We start from the raw sequence: 14278 nt of genomic DNA, 5'->3' as shown, positions 1-14278 counted from the left end.
TGGCATAGGCCATTTCAAAAATGCTATAATAACAGCAAAACAATGCTTACGCAAAATTTTGGAGGGACAACAAAGAGTATTATGGTATTTTTGAAAATGGCCTATTCACAAGAGAGGCGCCAGCGACTTTCCTAGTAAGGGCCTGTTTTTTATGGAAAAAAGATGTCCCTGGCGTCGTTAGTCAGTTTTCGACTGCCGTTGGGAAACGTTGTAAGTCCGATGAGTAGAGTCCGCGAGAGAGTGGAAGTGTTCCTCGCCCTCCATATCGAGCAACCCAGGAGAGAGCTTTTCGTACGTTTCTTATAAAAAGCTGCTGATTGTTTATATGCATATGAGAAAATCACAGAGTTGGCTCGGGCAGGGCTGTCCCAAAGTTGCTCAAAATTTCCCCAATTAAAAAATTGCTTGAAAGTTGGTCCAAGATCCAAAAAGTTGCTCGAAAGTTGCTCCAAAAGATCCAAAACGTTGCTTTTGAAGAAGAAAATTGTCCACATATATTCCTAAGGTAAAATTTCGAAGCATTTTTATGCAATTCAAGTGCAACAGAAATACCACAGAAATATCTTAATAACATTTTAAGGCCAAAATGTTTTGAATCACAATTTTCTTTCACTAAGAACAATCGTGAAGATACCGATGACGTCATGTTTGCTGACGAGTTTTTAATGCTGAATGATCCGAAAGTTGCAATTGAAGCATCTTCTGAACTTTCTCGAAAATCTTCGGCAAATTTCATTAATCTTCGGAGAAGTTCGAAAAATGCTCGGAAACGTTCGTATGACCTTCAAACAACACTCGGACAATCTTCGGTCTAGAAATTGCAAAAAGCTGCTCGAAAGGAAAAGAGTTACTCAAAATATGAAAAGTTCCCCAAAAGTTGCTGAGTATGTTTGGAACAGCTCAAGGCGCGGGAGCAGGCTGACCCTAGGGTGGATGGAGGATCACTGGCTTTAAAAGGTAGGTTGACCTGGGGGAAGAGTCAACTCTTTTTTTCAAAGTAAACACTGGCTTTTTTAACGCGCCTACAAAAGACAAGTCTGGACATACAGAGCATGTGTGAAACCAGGAGGGCCAATTCTTGGTTCGGTTGGCAAGGACAACTTTTCTCAAAATGAAAATGAAAGGCCTTGATGTGATCATCTATCGGTACAAAACAGTGAGCAATATCTTGCTCCAATATAATCAGTTTTTGGGTAAACTGAACTGATAACAGATTGAAAGGTTTGTAGCTGATTCGGTTACACCTAAGGGATAATGGAATCCGAGGAAACAAAACGTTTTGAAATTAATAGTACGAATTGAAGGTTGTGCTGACTGAGTAAGTGTTACTTGGGGGTATCCTCTGTGGTTTGACACCCATTTGTATCCCCAAAACAAAACTGACAGAATTCTTACCTCAAGATCTTTCTTCTACAGTTAAATTATTTCGAATCACTTTTCTTCACTTTAAGACGGTCCCGCAATCTGTCTCGGCCTTCAGAAGAGTAAGGCTTTCGGCTTAAGCTTGCATTTACGATGTTGAAGATGCAGCTATCGACTATGGTGCCAGTAAAGCCGTATGGAATTTATAGTCATTTCAAATGATACTGGACCATTCATTTAAAACGTTTGTGGGCAAAACTCGCCGGAAACGGAAATGTAAACGGAAACGGAAATACGGTAAGCGTTCATAAGTGCAACCACAATTAATGCAGATATATTGAGATTGAACCTTTATAACTTGTGATTATTAGAATTCCAAATACCTCATAATAAGGCATTCGACTTTTACAAAAATGACTTTTATCAATTCTGGCATCCAATAACAACAATAACAACAACATCCTCTTTATTTCCTTATCGTTAAATTAAATTACAGGATTATTATATAAATATCCCGGGGGGGGGGGGTACTTCCATAAATTTTGGATAGGGGTGTGCCGCCAAGGTTCTTAAACCCTGACCCTATTAAAGGATAAAGAAAGCGACAATTGATACCCTTTTTAAGGCCCAAAACTGAAAAATGACACCCTATTCAAGGGAAGGAGAAGCGTTCCGTGACGACGCAAATAGAGAGGTTAAGCACGACGTTTATTTTTCCCGCGAACGGCAAAAGTCAACTTCTGCCGTCTGCCGTTTGGCGTTCGTACACAGAAATGAGTAGTTTTCTGTTTGTTGTGAATGTGGGATTTTTTCCCTATTTTTATGAGGTATCAATTTTGGAATTCGATAAAAAGGTAGCAAAATGAAAGGCAAGCTCGCGTTTGCCGTTTGCCGTATAACGTCAAGCTTAATCTCTCTAATAACGGATAACCGCGCACGGCAAAACACAAATCTTTATAAAATCAAAATCGCTTTACTAACACTCGAACGGATGCCTTTTTACGTTTAGCTGGGCGTTTATTTTAGCTGATAGAATTTAGGTACCCTATCTATGGATCATACCGGGAACACATTGCCAAAAGGAGCAAAAATGATACCCTATTTAGGGACTGAGAACCTCAAAAACCATATCCTATTGGGCGGCACATACCTATATAGCCCATATATGGGAGTACCCCCTCCGGGATAAATATACTGCTAAAGATAAGGAGTTCTGGTAACTCGAAATAACCACTAGGTTAAAAATGCCGGGTTGTCCCTTATCATTGATACATGGGAATTGTTTATCATGGTCAGCCTTGCCCTGTTAGCTGATTGGTTTCGTCACGAAAGCGTCTGCTCAGCCATGCATAGGAGAATGATTTACTCTTCTTCATAAAAATTGAGTTATCTTTCTTTCATAATTAACCTTTGCACTGCGCACGGTATACTGTATAAAATCTTCAGCGACGTGTATCCTACAAAGATTGGTCCACCCCAGTGGAGAACAGTGTAAATAATGATCACTTGACAAAGTTATTGAATTATTTAGTCATTCGTCTAAGTCAGATTCTCTTGGGCCCTAGAAATGCTCATTAAACGGACGAATTTAAACTCTGACAAAATCCTTCTTTATACCCGATGTTTAGGAGGAAACTTTTCCAAGGCGATTGAAAGGCAGACAGAACCACAAAAGAAAGAGAGAGAGAGAAAAAATGCCATACAATGCATGCAGAAGCGATGACGTTTCACAAGGAGTCTTACATAATTTTGAGGAAATTTATCAAAAAACTTAACCTAAATAAAAGTAGCTGACACCTTGTGTAGCCTTGTTGTTACACACTCGACAGCACATTCAAGAAAAAAAAAGATCGACCAGATCAGCATGTTTAGCGCCCAGGTTTAATAGCTTGAAAATAAGCTAGAAGAAGACGGAAGCTATGTGTGTGAATGTCTCCTCTCCATCAAAGATCAGGGTAGCAGGACAGGATATTTTTTACACCGACATAATGCACTTCTTACACTGAATAATCTCCCAGTGTAATTAAGAATAGCTCTACAATCACTCAATTTAAGAATCTCATTAATAAGTATTATCTAGATAAGCGTAGTCTATATCAGCCGCCATAATTTTTTTCAACGTTTTTTTTCTTTGTATCTTCTTATAGTGTGAAATATTTTTATATCTTTTTGATACTTTTCTCAGGGCGTCGATGTCAATTGGGGCTTTGCCCTGTTTCTGCCTCTTATCGCACGGTTTTTTTTGTTTCTTGTTATCAATTTTTTTTTTTTTTTCTCGTTAATGTAAATTTGTGCGACAAAGAAAATTAACTAAAATTAAACTTAACTAAAACTGGAAAGTCACATACCTCGGAAGTATGCTTTGCCAAGACGGTGTTGCTGGTGTGTCTAAACAAAGCAAGGGGCGCCTTATGAGTTTACGACCAGCGTGGAGATCAGCAAGTTATAGCACAAAGACAAAGCTTAGGATCTACCAGAGCTACGTGTTGTCAGCCCTTCTTTAAAGCTGTGAATGTTGGCGAATGACTGAACATGACCTGTCAAAGCTAGCGTCCTTCCACACAGCTAGCCTCAGGAGGATTCTGAGAATTTTCTGACCACAGATCTTCTCCAATGGCCAGCTCCTCAAGCAAACCAAGCAGGAGGGTATTCGCACCATTGTCACCAGGACAAGATGGAGATGGATTGGACAAGTGCTTCGAAAGGACACTGAACAACAACATAGCTAAGACTGCTATGCTCTGGACACCTGAAGGCAAACGCAAAAGAGGGCGCCCAAAAACAACATCGCGCAGAACGGTAGAAACGGAGTTAAGGGAGCTCAAGTACAGCTGAAGCACCGTTGAAAAACTGGCTAGAAATAGGCAGGGTTATCTATGGTTGGAGAGACTTCGTTGCTGCCCTGTGCCACACAGGCATGATGGGCAGTAGATAAGTAAGACACCTTTTGCGTGATTAAGACTGTTATCCAACTTCAGCTTACATTTTTTAAACCTAAAAAACAATGTTAGTGATTGTATAAATAGCATAGTTAGGATCTGATGGAATTCAAATAAATACAGTAGTTATGAATTCACAGGCCAAGGATCCAAAGTTAATAATACATTTTCTTCGTAGATTTGCTCAATTGAACAACAGTAATATTTTATTTTATATGTTAATTTTTTTAGATTTCCCTGTGTTGTCTCAACAAAGATTGCATTATATTGTAGTGTGATATCCGATAAACGACATACCATACGCGCGAGCAAGCTTTTAAGCTGCGATAAAGATCAAACGGTCTCTTGCTCACAGCGGCCCTGTATTTTATAAGAATTAGTGATTTCTGTCTACTAAATCAAATAGATCCCATCATATAAAATTTAGTCTCTTTCGTTTATACATTGCAGTGTTCCATTCTAACTGCACGGGAGCATTTTGCTTTTGTGTTCTACGCGGCGATTTCTTGTTAAGTTAAACTTGATTTCTGTTCGATTGCGCGAAACAGACAACAGAATAAAAGATCAACAGATCCTGCCGGTGGTGCGATGGCATAACGCGATGACGTCATCGCTTAAAAAAGGGAAAACCACTCCCCAACCTTCAAAAAAAAAATCGAAAAGCCCTATCGATGCTAATCTCTTTCTCCTCCGCAGAGGCCTTTCGTTTTTCGTACGGGGTGGGAAAGGAAAAAAGTGAGAGAATAGCAACGAAAGCACTTCCGGCTCCCCCCCCCCCTCCTCCTCCTCCACTGAAGTAGCCTCTGCGGAGGGATGTGAGCTAGGGTTTAAAACGAGCATTTCCCTATCACGTTTTATATAGTGGAAAACAACGGAAATCGAAACCCTACCGGGAGCTTTTTCACGTCATAAGAAAGAAAGAACACACCCGGAATCAGGGTAGGACAACACTATATTTAAAATAAAACTTTGAGGCCTCAAGCCTGGGTTCACACTTCTGTAAAACGCAGGCATAATCCGAAACTTCGTCTGTGAGCTCAGGTAAGATAAGCACAAGAAGGAAAAAATAAATGAAAAACTTTACCTTCCTTGTACTTTTTTCACGGGTGTGAACTGGCGTGAGATAAGTAAAACACAAGATTTGGTTGGACGCAATTTTCATCATGCGACATTCATCAGAACTCCCAAGACTCATTAATAATTCATCGATTCAAAACAAAAAAAATCATAACCATGAAGGAGGTTTGGATACCCGATCTTAATTAGCATAGACTCTGCGATTTTATTTCTCCGTTTACTCGCTAGGTTTTGTTCTACTGAGATGTATCAAACACTCGAGACAGTGTTTCATCGGCTATCCAAATACCTCGAATTTCGTCAAAATACTCCGCAGCGCGTCGTATTTTCAACTCTCTTCTCGGTGTTTGGATATCCCGATGAAACAGTGTTTAGCTCTTGAGTTTGATGTGTAACTTTTAAAGCACTGTAGTTGCGTACTTCTTTTTGTACTTACCGCAGGTCTGAACAATCTTTGCGCTTATGCTTATCTCGTGTGAGTGAGGCTTTAGAGGTGGGAAGGAAGTGGGGTAAAACGACGAGCATCGAACGAGTGACTAGCCTTCGTTGCAGACGAACTAAACCCCGGTATAGTCCGGACTAACAGCGGCTTTCTTTCGATATCCATCTTTCGACGTGCTAAACAAACAAGACGGATCGAAATCTGCCAATCACAGCCCACTAGCATGACCTTCTGAACTTGTGGGCTCATTTTCATGAAACCAACAACGGTATGCATCGGTTTTGATTGGCTCATTTCAAACAGCGCATCGAAAGCTGAATGTAGAAAGATAGCTATGCACGTAACACTGAAAGCGGGAGTAAAAAACTGCTATGGCGGCGATGTAGCCCATTTTGCCGATCAAACTGGAGCACTGAAAATCTCAGGCTAGGAATCACGTAGTCCTTTTTGTTTTTTTACAGTTTTTCCCGCTGGTCTAGATAAGTTATATAGGACAAGTGTACAGGAGACCATCAGTCCTCAAATCCGATCAGCAAAAATCTTTTGTCAGATAGTCACACCATAGGTGTCCAAAGCCGAATTGGACTTGACTTTTTCTGTGGGTTTTTAGATTTCATCATCAACAAAAAGGACTACTGGATTTAGATAAGTTTAACCAAAACAGTCTAAAAATAGCACATAAAAATTTAATTTAATTCGATCTCTAGAACTGTACAATGTACTCAAAAGTTCGTCATAATTTCAGCAGTGTTGCTGCTTTTTGAAATCTTGTCACTTTTCACTTTTAATGACGCATGAAAAATATCACCAAATGACCAATAGGGACAACGGTAGAATCGTGCCCTCATCTTCAATAAAATAAACGGTAACTAAAATTCTCTGCACCGAAAATATATCATTTTGTGTGCTTGCCTGCAAAAGAACAATACACGAAATCATCAATATGTCCCAACTCATAAGGGCATAGACGTACGAGCCGGGGGGGGGGGGCGAGGGGGGCTGCAGCCCCCCCAGTGCCGAAATTTTTCGGGCAGAATGCTTAGAATTCGGGCAAAAAGCCAAGAGAAGAAATAGAAAATAAGCCGACAAATCTCAACATTACTTTCACAACGAATTACATCAACAGAAAAAAAGTATTGAAATATACCGAACTTTGTGGTTTAAAAGTCTAAATTTATCATTTATCTGCTTTCGTTTCCTCACGCAAATTGCTATAATTATATTCGATTTTTTTTACAAATTCTGCGTGATCCCTTAGTTTGATTCAGTTGCCATTATTTTGAATTGGCGAGGGCGACCAAAATTTAGGATTTTCCACAGCTTGAACGTTTGCGCGCGGTTGATCCAGTGTGAGACCTCGAAACAAAGCTGTTACAAATGTGATGAAGCTAATGCTTTTGACTCAAATGTTAATTGCTAAGTCTGCTTAGGGCTAGCTCAAAACTTTCAACAAAATGATTTAACCCAACTTCCCCTGAATGTTTCACACGCTTTTGTATACCTTTCAAGTGGGGGGGGGGGAAACAATGTAATTGGCTCGCCAATAATATTTTTTTTTATAAAATAAAATTTTTGATGAATAAATAAAGTATTTTGGAAGAAACAGGATTAAGTGCTTGACATCTTCGAGCAACGCCATTAAAAATCAATTAATTTTTTGTATACTACTTTTTCAACGGAAGTTTTTTTCCATTTCATATGCCTCTTTATTCGGCTTTCAACGTATGTCTTTTTTTTCGGGCAATAAGGTCTCCGCCCCCCCAGGTCCGAAGGTGCCCGTACGCCTATGCATAAGGGGGCGCTGAATCGTGGATCCAGCCAGATACACAACACTCTTTGACTTTGCCAACAGTTCAACTTTGTATAGACACGCCATTCACAAGGGAAAATTCTCCGTATGTTTACTGATGCCTTTCTTAGTTTTTACTTCATTCTCTGCTCCAGTCAGCCCCCTAGGCTTCGTCCAGTAAAACTTCATACCAATTTAATTCTGCAGAGATCTGTGGGTCTCTGATTGGCCGTTGCTAGGTTGCGAGTTTTCGCGCATAAGTAACAGCCAATCAGAGACGCTTCACGCTGTACGGATCCCTGTAAAGCTACGTCATCAGTAATTATTTTTTTTGGGGGGAGGGGGTGGGGGCAAAATCCCAGAGGCCTTTTGAATGAAGGAAAAAAAAACCGTGATGTGTTCGTGCTGTTCCACCTCTGAAACTACGAGAGCACTCTCTCCCTCTTCCCCTTCCCTGCTGTTACTCAGACGAGCACCATTTTTAGCTTCTTCAGAATTTCTCTTATGGCTGAGCACCGTCGCCCAATTTGAGACTCGGACACCACTTTCTTTTGCGGGAATATCTTTCAAATTAAAAGTGTTTAAAAATTTGACCAGTCACGTTAAAGCTCCATGTTTTACACACTAACACATATACTGAGTGCCAGTGCAAACAAAACAAGATAGGAAAAGTACTGACATCAATCACATGCACACACAAACAACAAAATAAAATCCACCTTGATGGTCCACAGCATGATCACGTCTTACGTTTTCTGTCCTTCTTACCGTCCTTTTCATTGTGCGAGGATGAACTGGAAGATCTTCGTTTCCGACGATGTTTCTTGTCCTTTTGTGAAGATTCCCGACTACGTTTTGACGATTTGTGCCTTCACTCTCCACTCCACTAATCTACAAAAATAGACCTTGAACATGATTTCGTCTGAAGTTGCCGGAGTTGGCAACTGCTTCGGGTACTATGGGTGCCCACGGTCTTCGTTTTCTTCGCAATTTTTTTGCAAATCTTCGGTTTTTTTTTTAACAGATCTTCGTTTTACGTATTGACACGGTTTGAACGTTTATTCAGTGTAATTCGCAGTTGATATATATTTCACTTCAATAACAATGAAAATGATAATAAAACAATGATAATAAAATCTGGTCAAATGCCAAAATTCAGAAATTAAAGATATTTTCTGTAGTGTTTACGAGTTTTGACAGTTTTATATCTGAGTATTCAATTTGATCACGCGAATTTTGGTCAATTTCAGATCTTCGCTTCAATCTTGAGATCACCGTTTCTTCCGCGGTGATCTTCGCGTCTTTGATTTCTTCGGAAATACCCATAGAGAGGCTTTTTCAAGGCAACCACAATAGGTTCAGAAATCACACAGTTTTGTAAAGTATATCGAGTTCTAATAATATGTGGCGAGACTTTTATTAATCATGTAATCTGGTACAGATAGCAATTTAGTTGCTTTGGATAGTTTAATTGATTAATTGATTAATAAATGTATTATATAGACATGATAGAGAAGCGGCTCGATGGAAGAGCATGTAATATGAATTGATTGGAAGAAACGGAGTGTTCGTCAGTGCAATTAGCGATCTTATGGGCGCGTGTGATATTTTGAAAAATATCAAAATTGCACAAGCCATTTGAAAACATCACGAGTGACCAAAAATCAGTCGCGAACTGCCTAAACAATTTGCTGTTTATACAAGTGTACGTACACAACAATCGGTCTGCCGAAAAAACGTAAATAAACGAGCAGGAGGAGTGCTTTATCAAGCCAGAGTTACTAACTCTGATCAAGCTAAGTTTAAAACACTTGGCCGCGAGTTTATTGAACGGCTACAAAAATTAACCTCTAATAGAGATCTTTTCATTCTTGCACTGATATTTAGATGTTGGGTTTATTCGCCAAGAAAATTAGACATAAAATTTAGCCGTGTCTTTATCAGACATAAAGACACCCTTTTAATTTCCTTTGTATTTTCTTCAGTTAATGAATTACTAATGACTTTTTGAATATAACAGAAAACTGCTTGAACATCATTGACTAACTGACCAGAATCCAGAAATTTTGTAGAGTATATATATCGATAAAAGATAAAATAAAGTAGACTGTACGGATAAAATCTTTAATAATAGTAAATAAACTAGACAAGGAAAGTTAAGTTAAAAGTAGTAAAAAAGTGATAAAAAATTGTAGATAGGATTATTTATTTCATTTTATGGTTTATTAGCTCAATAGCTCTACGAGTGTTCTTTAAATTATATCTATAATTGAATAGCCTGCGTCACAGACGTAATGTAACCGTTTCGTCTGTGACGCAGGCTATAATTGAAAGATTGAAATTCGTGTTTAAGCAATATACTATAATGTACTATAATAACTACTGGTCAACCAAAGCGAGCAATATCTAAAAAAGAAAACTATTTATTTACAGACCATTGTGTCTCAAAAGTAGATTAGTACCTGTACATAGAACAATATAATAATCAGTATCTATACTTTTGAAATACCGTATAGCTGCAAAATTCAATAACAATTTTGTATGGTTTCATTTTTCATTTCGTTTTATTTCATCATCACTGGTAGACTGTTCACAGCCCTATATTTTTTCGAATTTTTTGATCGATCAGCGCGAGGTGAGAACGGCGAGAGATCTGGACGCCAGCGCAAAACGGGAGGCGCGAGCGGGTGGCGGGCGGAGAGCGAAAAAATAACTTCGCTCGCCGATTGTCTCGCTTTTTTCAGGACAACTCGGATTAATATTAATCGGATTAATATTAATCCTAGTGATTATTATAATCAACAAGTTTTTGGAAGTTGATTGTATAATAAAATCGAACGCTGTATAATAAAATTGAACGCTAAAAAATTAGAACGACGTTTCGACCGTTCGATGGTCATTTGTTCTTATTCTTGTCGTCTTATTCGCTTGCTTTACGTTTTTAATTATATCTTTTACAACTATGCATGCCATTCGCACAAAGTTATTTTTAGCCATTTTTAGCTTTTTTATTCTTATTGTCTATTGTTTGTATGTACATATTTTAGCGCTTTTACTATATTTACACATGTAATTTTATTCTAACACCTAACTTGAAAATGACCGTCGAACGGTGGAAACGTCGTTCTAATTTTTTTGCGTTCGATTATTATAATCCAGTAATAGATTATTATAATCTATTACTGAGGTTTCCATTAGGATTAATATTAATCTTATGTAAGATTAATATTAATCGGATTAATATTAATCTTAATAATAAATCTCAACAACTTAATCCTAGTCCAAAGCTTCCGAAGATTGACATTATTTAACGATCTAAGGCGGCCTTATCAATATCTTATGCATTCTTGGGCCCTTATGCTTGGTATCTAAATATAACAGATATAAGATCAGTAAAAGAAACAAAGAAAAATGTAAAAAGTTTCACACAATTGTAGAAGTGCTCGATGCAAATACATGCACGGACAGTTATTCACAGTTTCACGCACGAAGCGATCATCAGACTGTGCCGTTAGAGGCGGGTGAAATACAATTTAAGCTACGTTCATGGAGGACGGTTGGAATACAGACAGGATCGTTCCAACCGTCCTCCATGAACGTAGTTTAAATTGTATTTCACCCGCATCTAACGGCACTGCAGTCTGATAGAGATATTTTTTTAATAAGTGCGTCTGCTGATAACAGTAACTGTTTGCAATTTGTTAAATGAGCTACTAAACAAAAGTTTAAATAAACGTATCTTTCGATTTGCTGTTATCCGAACATTCACGGAATTTTATCGGGATTATAATAGAGATTAATATTAATCCGGATTATAATATTATTAATAATCTAATCATTCCAATTTTTTGCCGTGCCTTAATCTATTACTGGATTATAATAATATATTACTGTATTATAATAATCTATTACTGGATTATAATAATCTATTACTGGATTATAATAATCCTATTATAATCTATTATTATTATAATCCACGGATTAATATTAATCCGAGTTGTCCTGTTTTTTGCGTTGGAAAATAGAGACTGTGAACAGTCTACATCACTGGGAGCTCATGTGAATTCATAATAGAAAGTTAAATGATCCATCTCAATTACATTAAATATCGAAACTCGATGGCATTTTTTTACACTCCTAGTAAATAGAATCAAAGTGCCCGTTGGGCTGTCTCGTGTTTCAGATCAGTAAAGTAGCACCCGTTGCTAACAATCACATAAGCTCAGAAAAACCATCTCCGGATTCTACAATATTAATTCTCAAATCTCATTCTCAAGCATTTGCAACAGCCTGTGCTATACGAGCATCGCACCATGTGCCCTTTCTACACATTCTACTCAAATAGTCAAACCAAGACTGTCCTTCCAAAAACTCAACAAAATCTTCGCAATGATTTCTAAGGTTTTCAACAACTGCAAAACGCACTATCTAAAACGCAGTATGATTTGCTACTTCCATACTTAATTACCTACTTCCCTATTCGCCATCGGCGCTCAGGGCAGCAAATGACTTGCTACCGAGTCAAATATCTGATGACTAACACTTCGAAAAACGAAAACAGTCTCCATTTCCACCACAATCATAGACTGCAGCTAGTCTTGTCTTTTGCGAACGCATGTAACGCACTCGGTCTTTGTATAACAGGCCCGTAGGGAGGGGGTGTGATGGGTGCGTTCGCACTCCCCCCCCCCACGAGCCTTGGAAGTCCGCTCATTGTGAAAAAAATATATTAAAATAAATAAATAAATAAATAAATAAATAAAGGGAAATGGTATTTCTGTACTTCGACTATTTACATTCAATATGGTCCTTTGGGTTGAAGATCCACCATTTGAAGATTCGTGTGGTATATTTTAGACCAAACTGTGTGATTAAAGGTTAAATTCAACGATACATTCTACCTAATGTCCTTCATAGTCGAACCATTCGAAGTGCCATTCGAAGTGCCATTCCTAGGCGCTGCCAAAAGAGAGGAGACTGGGTACTTGTTGGGCTCGGAAACACCCAAGGACAGTACTAAAAGATCAACAAACCGACTCTGGCTGATTTATGTAATAACCATTTTGACACTAAAATGAAGCTAAAAGACCTATCTTTTTCCTGTTTTCCTTCTATGTGTTGCTGTCGTTTATAGCTAAATAAATTGTAAACTACGTTTTGAGGTTCTGTTTCGAAAAATGTGATTTGAATTTAAAAATGTACTAGAATTATTGTCGTCGTTTTCTTCACTTTTACCTGCCTTTTTTCCTAACAAACTGTCTTCAAAACGCACGAAATACCTATTTTTTCAAAATTTCCTGGGAGAGGATATCCCCAGACCCCTGCTTCCCTACATTAACTCGCCTGCGGCGCTCAAGATTTCGTGTCACAGTCGCTCATACGCACCCCCCATGAAAAATCCTGGTTACGGGCCTGTATAATATCTTAGTACGACAGCGAGAGGTCTGGCGCCAATGTAAAACTCTGAGTGGGACTGGGGAGAGACGCTAAAAGGTTTTTCTCGCCTCGCAGGCTCACAACGTTCGGCGCAACGGCGGTTTTAACGACTTAAGAGAACAAACGACTGTTTTGCAGTCTACCACAATCACAAGGAACAAGAACAACTGCACGTAATCTATTTCTAAGTTGTGAAAACGAAGTACAATCATAACATTCCCTGTTATTCACGTACCGTCATGTTTTCACCGAAATTAACAATAGGCCATAGGACCAGGAATCTTTTCAATACACCACACATAAATAACATTTTAAAAAATACAGAAAATTTTTTTATCATAACTAAATTTCCAAAACCTATATGCATTATTCCAGAATGAAGAAAATATAAAACTTCTATATTTTCCCCCTTCCCATCACCCACCGCTCGCGCTTCGCGCTCGCTCAAAATCCCTGCCTCTCTCCAAAACTCTCCAAAATCAGCGCGGCCTTGGAAAAGCCTGTGAAGGAGGCAGGCGCATTCTGATTGGGTTAGAATGGGTCATCTTTCATCAGCCCCTTGAAATTGCCTGGATGGGGGAAGGGGTATGGGACGGAGATAATGTAATCTCTAGTTTTTCTTTCTACGTCATCTGCCACTTGACATTAATTGCTCAGATAAGGCAGGAATGATGGCGAAGAGGGATTTTAACTACATACGTAATACGCATTTTGCATGGGTCCAACTCGATAAGGAATCCTCACTTAGACAACAAAACAAAATAGAACCGGGCAATAAGAAATGACTAGTACAAGATATAAACGAAAAAGACAAGTTATATTTTACGAGTTTTTAGTATTAGAAAGAAAACAGACATTTGCTTAGATGATATCGGGAACAGGAATTTTGTTTACCGTGCGTAATACGGATTTTTTCATTTTGTATGAACCATTTAACTCAACAAGAAATCCTCGCTTAGACCACAGAGCAAAATAGAACCAGACAATTAGAAAGGGCTTGTACAAGATATAAGTTAAAGAGACAAGTTATATTTTATGCGGTTTAGTGCGTAACGGTGGGTTTTTCCTTGTGGGCGTACGGGAAAACGGGCGAACTCTGAACTTGAGATAACGAGACAACTGCGACGATAATTGCGGGGGAAATTAGACTCAAATGGGGCACTCGCTTGCAAGGAAGAGCCGTTACACTCTTGGGTACCAGGATCTAACCACGAACTGGACGGACAGCAACAG

This window comes from Oculina patagonica, chromosome 6, assembly GCF_052425735.1.
Source record: "Oculina patagonica isolate OP01 chromosome 6, crgOcupat, whole genome shotgun sequence".
NCBI lineage: Eukaryota > Metazoa > Cnidaria > Anthozoa > Scleractinia > Oculinidae > Oculina > Oculina patagonica.
Note: the sequence above shows the minus strand (reverse complement) of the source record.